General features: G+C 42.5%; 1 pseudogene; it reads left to right on the top strand.

Annotated features, from left to right (window-relative positions):
* The first annotated feature begins 4,668 nt into the window (after positions 1–4,668).
* Positions 4,669–5,783, top strand: LOC137208903 (small ribosomal subunit protein uS2-like; annotated as a pseudogene).
* The last annotated feature ends 1,743 nt before the right edge of the window (positions 5,784–7,526 follow it).

The raw sequence follows: 7,526 nt of genomic DNA on the forward strand, positions 1-7,526 counted from the left end.
TTCTCTTTAGCAATAAACTTTTAAACTAATTCCTTTTTTAAAAAAGTCCTCTTGTTATTGAGGAATGGTTTTTTTCTTATGCCTAATGTTTCCTTCCTATAAAGACAGCTAAGCCCTGTCTCTTCCCTTTCCTCATTTGAACCTAACTAATAAACTTTATAAAGAATGCTCACATTGGCTTAACTCTTCTTTCTCTTGAGATGAGCCTATCCAAAGTAAGCACAAACTCTTTGCTTTTCCACGTTAAAAATCTTACCTATGCCGTCCTTCCATGTAAGAAAGCCCAGGACCTAGTGGGTAAGTATACCTAATGTCAGGATTTTGCTAGAAAGCCTATTTGGCTCTCACACTAAGCCAACATAGCCTGTATCAGTAATAAAGACGCTATTTTGGCCTCAGCATTTACTCTCTTTACAAAATCTCTCAAGTTACTCGGAAAGAAGAGCAGGGTGTTATCTAATGCAAGTCCTTTCATAGAGCACCAGCATAACTGCAGGACAAACTTTTTTTTTTTTTTTTGCAGTACGCGGGCCTCTCACTGCTGCGGCCCCTCCCGCTGCGGACCACAGGCTCCAGACGCACAGGTCCAGCGGCCACCGTCCACGGGCCCAGCCGCTCCGCGGCACGCGGGACCCCCCGGACCGGGGCACAAACCCGCGTCCCCCGCATCAGCAGGCGGACTCCCAACCACTGCGCCACCAGGGAAGCCCAGGACAAACTTGATTTCAATTGTCTCTACCATTTGAGAAGCCAGGAGGAAACATGAACCTTAATGGTGGTGGAATTATCCTTGCTATGACTGCAGTAAACGTTTGTTGAAGGGGAAAAAAAATGGAAAGGGAAGATATACCATATACATGCAGTTTTAATGGAAAGCCTATTTCTGCCATATACATTAGAGAAATTGTTCAAGAAAATATTAGCACTGTAATTCTGCCAAGGTCAGTAAGACCTAGTGATTTGCTGAGATATCACCTTCATTTCACCAGGTAAATAAAGGCTCCTTTTTCAGTATGTCCTATCTAAGAAGGCACTCCATAGCAACAGTTAAATTATGAATACAGCACATATGTTCCATACCATATCATTTACAGCACAATTTAGCATAGACATAATGCTTTGTAACAAACTACAATACCATTCACAAAATGCATTTAAATAGCATAATTTAGTTCATTAAATTCAATCATTTACAGTAAATCAAAATCATCATAGGAATTGAAGAGAGTACACAGTTGTTTGTTTGAATAGTTAAGCTAGGTAAGTCAATTTCTTTTTGAAGGTCAAGGACAGAGTTATTTCCATTTTCTGCTATAAAAAAGATACAGCTGGTGTCAAAAGATAATTTAATGTCACCTCAAAATGATCAACCCTCTTTTCTTTCCTCCCCCCTCTCTCTCTCTCTCCTGGTTGCATATCATATCCCTGCCACTCCTAAAATATACCCGATTCTCCGAAAACATTTTACATACTAGTTAACTAGAATGTGTCTGCAGATTTCACAAAATCTCAAATGGACAATTTCTTTAAATTTTTAACCAAAACATGTACATTTGGCCCTGAGAAAGGTTCAAACACTAGATCACAGTACATGTCATCATCTGCTTATCTGTCTGCTTTTCATACCATATTGTAATCCCCTTGTGGGTAGGAGCCTAGTCAATCATATTTAGATTCCTACAACCTAGCACAGTGTTTGTTGATTGTAAATTCCTTGAAAGCTAGGATTCGTTCTTTTATTTATCTATTTTTATTCCTTCTGGCGCCTACCATAATGCTTTACACAGACACAGTAAACATTCATTGATTTAAAAATCTCACTGGAGGGGCTTACCTAAGGACATATTTTATAAGCACACAAATTCAGTATATTTTTTATGGTCTTAGTAAACCAGTGCCTAGAAAGACAAAGGCAAAGTAAGAAAAGAGAGGACCTCTCCAGGATTTAACACAAACTATTTGACCTCTCTGATTGTTACACAGTCCAACGTACTCTGAGCAGAATCACATTCCAGGTGGCCACAACTGTCTCCACCTTTCAAGTCTTTCTCTCAGCCTTTGCATAAAATGCTTTCAGCACAAACTCAGCAGTAATCAACAGTATGAGGATTTCAGCTCGAGTGCACCTGCCTTAAGGTTAGTGCAATCTGCACAGCATTCATGGGCTAAGCATTTACCTAGACGTTCCATAACCCTATATATGCCTTGCCCTAGGTACTGTGTTAATTGCAGAGGATACGGACTCAAGTAAGACCTGCACTCTCTCCTCAAGCTGCTTAGAATCTAGCGGGGCACACCATCAACAATGCAGTGTCTGAGGTAAGCACAAGTGCTCAGAGAGAGAGAGAGCACACTATCTTGATAACAAAAAGATAGCACTCCCCACCCCATGTGAAGAACTGATTTCCACTCTCAGCCCTTTATGACAGGGCCAGTGATACACTGGAGGAAGTTTAAAAGGAGAGCTGTCAGATGGAAGGGCTGCCTTCTCACATTTCCTCCCCTCAGGCTACCTTTCCCCTTACTTAAAAAGGAGGGAGAGTGGGAAAGAATGTTGGAAGATTAAGGGGGAAATTTTTTTAATTGAAAGGAACTGTTCTTGAAATTATCTGAGTATTGCTAAGGTGAGTATTTCTGGTTTGAGGAACCAAGTCAGAGTCCATTACCATGAACAGCCTTTAATTGTATTAACGCCCTACACTGAGAATATCAATAGCTCCACAGAGACCAAGCAATAAAAAACTCCTTAGATTGCATTAAAGACCTCTGTACTCTGGCTTCAGTCTTGTCTCTCTTAGTATCAGAGACTGCTAGTTTCCTCCAATATCCATTTCCCCCTTCCTCTATCAGTAATAAAAATTTTAGCTAGAAACACAGTCACCCAGAAAAAAAATTGTTCCCCAGCTTCCCTTGCAGTTAGATGTGGCCATGTGACTAAATTCAGGCCAACAGGACACTAGTGAAAATGTCAGTAGGAAAATTCTGGGAACCTAAAGAGACAGTGGATGCGTACCTCATCCTGCCCACTGGGACATGCCATGCCAATCCTGGATTGCCTACCTCCAGATTTTTAATTAAAAGGGAAATTACGTTCTATTGTATTTCAGACACCGAATTCAGACTCTATTTGAACATTCTGTTATTTGCAACCTCCCTTTCCCCCAGGTCCTCCTCTGGTGGCCTGCTATGAGCCAGGCGCTGTGCTAAGTCTCTAAATACCTCATCTCATTTCAATCCTCACAAATACCCTGTTAGGTAGCTACTATTATTAGCTTTGTTTTACAGATGAAGAAACTGAGACTTAGAAAGATGAATTTACTTGCTAACAAGAGGCAAAGCCAGGTTTTTGAACCCAGGCAGTTTGTCTCCAGAGGCTACGCTTATAATCTCTATAACAACACTGTCCTTTCCACAGGGATGGAAGCGTTCTATGTCTGTGCTGTCTAATATGGTAGGCACTACCCACATGTGGCTGTGAAGCACTTGAAATATGGCTAGTACAACTGAGGAGCTGAAATTTCTATTTCATTTAATTTTAATTAATTTAAATTTCAATAGCCACATAGGGGTAATGGCTACTGTGGTGAATGCTGCAGCTCTAAAGACTCTGTGTTGAAGCTCTAGAAAATAGCACCAGCATGCTTTGTGTTGACCAGGTGCTCGGTAGATATTTGCTTTAGTACTCTGAATTGGACTGAGGTGAACATCAACCACACTAGATATAATCGATGTAGATAAAAAAAAAAAAAAAAACCCTGAAAAAGGGACAAACTTAACAAATTCAGGGACAACATGAAAAAAAGACAAAGTTGAAGCAACAACAACAAAAAAAAACACTCAAGCTCGGCATTTGCAGCAGAAGAGAACACTCAACTCATTTTGTCTTTGCTCAAGCAGAGTCTGGAAGAGGTATGTCAAGATGACCAATTAAATGACGTATAAACCCACTTTAATAAAAGCTGGGCTTGGGCTTCCCTGGTGGCGCAGTGGTTGAGAGTCCGCCTGCCGATGCAGGGGACACGGGTTCGTGCCCCAGTCCGGGAGGACCCCACATGCCGTGGAGCGGCTGGGTCGGTGCGCCATGGCCACTAAGCCTGCGCGTCCGGAGCCTGTGCTCCGCAACGGGAGAGGCCACAACAGTCAGAGGCCCGCATACCGCAAAAAACAAAACAAAACAAAAAAAGCTGGGCTGGCATCCATTTACAAAAACCTTCAGAGGACACTGAGGTTTCTCATGCTATCTTTAAAGAAACTGTCTGTAAAAGGTTGGAATGGGTCTCACTAGGCTGGAAAGAATAAGTTCAGATCACTGTATTTAACAACCATTCATCATAAATTCCATTTTTCATTTGGTAGGGAAATGACAGAAACTCACTCTCTCCTGGTTACAGCAATTCAGACCAAAAAACCTTCTAGTTATACTATTAGGCCAAACTCTAAATTTTAGGCCCCTTTGGACTTTTTCACTCTTGCTTTTACCCCACCGAGGTGGGGCACTAAAGAATGCAGTCAGGGACCCACACCATTAGGTGAGCTCCTCCCAGCCTGGCCATTCCCAGTGTGACCTTTCACCAGGTCCCTGGCATAAGGCAGTGTGTCGTCTCCTGGAGCAAAGCCAGAATGTAAGATGAAAAGCCACATGTGGAGGATGACGCAAGGGAAATAATCATGACCCTCATACTGAGAGCCAGAAAGAAATCTGAGGTCTTAAGCACGCTGGTTCCTAAGCCTGGGGGTTTTACTCAGCATAAAACTCCCTTAACATTTTATTTTGTAGGGCTTCCAGACACCGAATGGTGAGCATACTAGCAGTCAAACTTTGGGTGTACCACTCTGCACTACCCACAGAGGGGTCTAGATGGTGTTGTCCTGGGTTTCCATAATAACTTAAAGGGAAAGTTTCACAATAACCAGAGCCTTTGATGTCCCACAAATGAAGGAAGAGGATGTCCTTAAATTCCAAGCAGCAGGAATCCACTTAGGTGGCACCAACCTTGACTTCCAAATGGAACAATACATCTCCTAAAGGAAAAGTGACGGCATCTACATTATAGATCTGAAGGGGACCTGGGAGAAGCTTCTGCTTCTTGTTGTGCCATTGTTACCATTTAAAAACTGACTGATCAGTGTCCTATCTTCCAGGAACACTGGCCAGAGGGCTGTGCTGAAGTTTGCTGCTGTCACTGGAGCCACTCCTATTGCTGTCCGCTTCACTCCTGGAAACTTCACTAACCAGATCCAGGCAGCCTTCCAGGGGCCGCGTCTTCTGGGGGTTACTGATCCCAGGGCTGACGACCAGCCTCTCACAGAGGTGTTGTACGTGAACCCACCTACCACTACTCCCTGTAACACAGACTCTCCTCTGCGCCCTGTGGACACTGCCATCCTTGCAGCAACAAGGGAGTTCACTCAGTGGGTCTGAGGTGGTGGATCCTGGCCCAGGGAGTTCTGCACATGCGTGGTACGATCCCGTGTGCACACCGTGGGAAGTCATGCCTGATCTCTGCTTCTACGGAGGTGCCAGAGAGACTGAAAAGGAAGAGCAGGCCATGCTGAGAAGGCCATGGCCAAGGAGGAACATCAGGGTGAATGGACTGCTGCAGCTCCCAAGTTCACTGTATTCTACCCGCGGTCGCACACGGGTCTGAAGGCGCAGGTGCCTCTGTGCCTGCCCAGAAGTTCCTGCACAAGACGGGAGCCCTCAGCCCGCCACTGAGGACTGGTCTGCAGCTCCCACTGCTCAGGCCACTGAAAGGGTAGGAACAACCACTGAGTGGTCTTAAGCTGTTCTTCCCCAAGCTTTTAAGCAGAAAACAGAAATAAGGTAGATAGAAAATAAACATCCGTTTCTTTAAAAAAACAAAACAAAAAACAGTTCTGGGTATAAAGTGTTTGTACTATTCAACTCAAGGGCCCATTGAGTCCAACAAACATTTTTTTAGTTCCTACTATATGATGGCAATGCTGAGTGCTAAGAGCACAGATAGGAATACAATGACACATAACAAACATTGGGACATTCTGGAACAATGTCTTATGGAGAACAAATAGTTTTAAAATCACTGCCGTGCCTTACATATACTATTTCAGTTAAGCCTCAAAAGCCTCTATAAGATTGGTATGATTACTCCTGTTTTCTCAAGGGAAGAGGTTGAAGCTCAATGATTAAACAACGTGCCTGTTTGTACAACTGGTAATTGCCACAGGCCAGATCCAAATCCAGGCCAAATATGTGTCTTCTACTATATATAGAATAGATAACTAACAAGATCCTACTGAATAGCACAGGGAACTCGATTCAGTACTCTGTAATGACCTATATGGGAATAGAATCTAAAAAAGAGTGGATACATGTGTATGTAGAACTGACTCACTTTGCTGTACAGCAGAAACACAACATTGTAAATCAACTATAATGCAATAAAAAAAATTAATTAAAAAAAGTGTGTCCTTCTCACCAGGCTAGTCTCTTCCCCTATCCCTCCCAAATACAACTGAAAGACAGTAGACTCAAAGATTAGCCCCCATCATAATATCACATATCTTTGGGGCCTGTAACAGCTTGGTCTCTCACAGTTGAAGTAACTACTTCAGCAAACAATAACAATGACTTATTGAATGTCTACTATACCCAAGTACTTATCATATATGATCTCCAGTGTCACAATTATCCTGTAAGGCAAGTATTATTAATATGACCATCCCCATTTGACAAATAAAGAAACTAAGTCTCAGGAAAATTAATTGCGTTGGCCAAAACCATACAAGTACTAAAGGAAAGAATCAACACTGGAACCCATTTAGCTCCTAAGTCAATACTCTTTCAACTAACCATTCTGCCTTGAAAAACAAAGACTCTGAAATCAGAGTAAACTCTGGATTTAATATTGGGCCCAGACCTTCCTGGGGAGGGGGGGAGGAACTTCTTACTTGATTACCTAGCAGAAGGGGATGGGTTTGGAAGAAGAAACCCATTAAGCCATGTGTAAGAAATAACGAACCAACCAGATTCCAAGTTAGAGGATGGAAGGCTCCACAAGCATCAGGAGAGTATCAGAGGCCCCCAATGAATAAGATACGGATTAACACTGCTGAGAATAGTGAGAAGCACAGAAATCTGGAGCCAAAAAATCTGACTTTGAATCCTGGCTTTGTTGCTTACTATCTGCGTAATTTTAAGCAAGTTATTTCAATCTCTTTGGACCTCATTATTGTTTTTGTATCCGCCAATGTAGATTATTCAATTTGCTAATGTGAAGTGCTTTGCAAAAAGAGTCAACAGTTTTAAGAAACTGCAATGTGCCAGGACGTGAACTAGAGTTGGAAGTTGTGATGAAATTGTGAAAAGATTACATGCAAAACCCCCTTAACACTAACAAGAACCATGAGATCATTTTTAATAGTACCCCTTTTTCAAGAGAAGGAAACTGAGGTCCGGAGAAATGAAGTACTTTGGCCAAGGTCACAGAGCCAGTAAGTGTTAGAGCTATGATTTGAAGCCAGGAGCTGGACTCTAGAGACTACAC

The sequence above is a fragment of the Pseudorca crassidens genome, chromosome 2 (genome assembly GCF_039906515.1).
Source record: "Pseudorca crassidens isolate mPseCra1 chromosome 2, mPseCra1.hap1, whole genome shotgun sequence".
In the NCBI taxonomy this organism is placed as follows: domain Eukaryota; kingdom Metazoa; phylum Chordata; class Mammalia; order Artiodactyla; family Delphinidae; genus Pseudorca; species Pseudorca crassidens.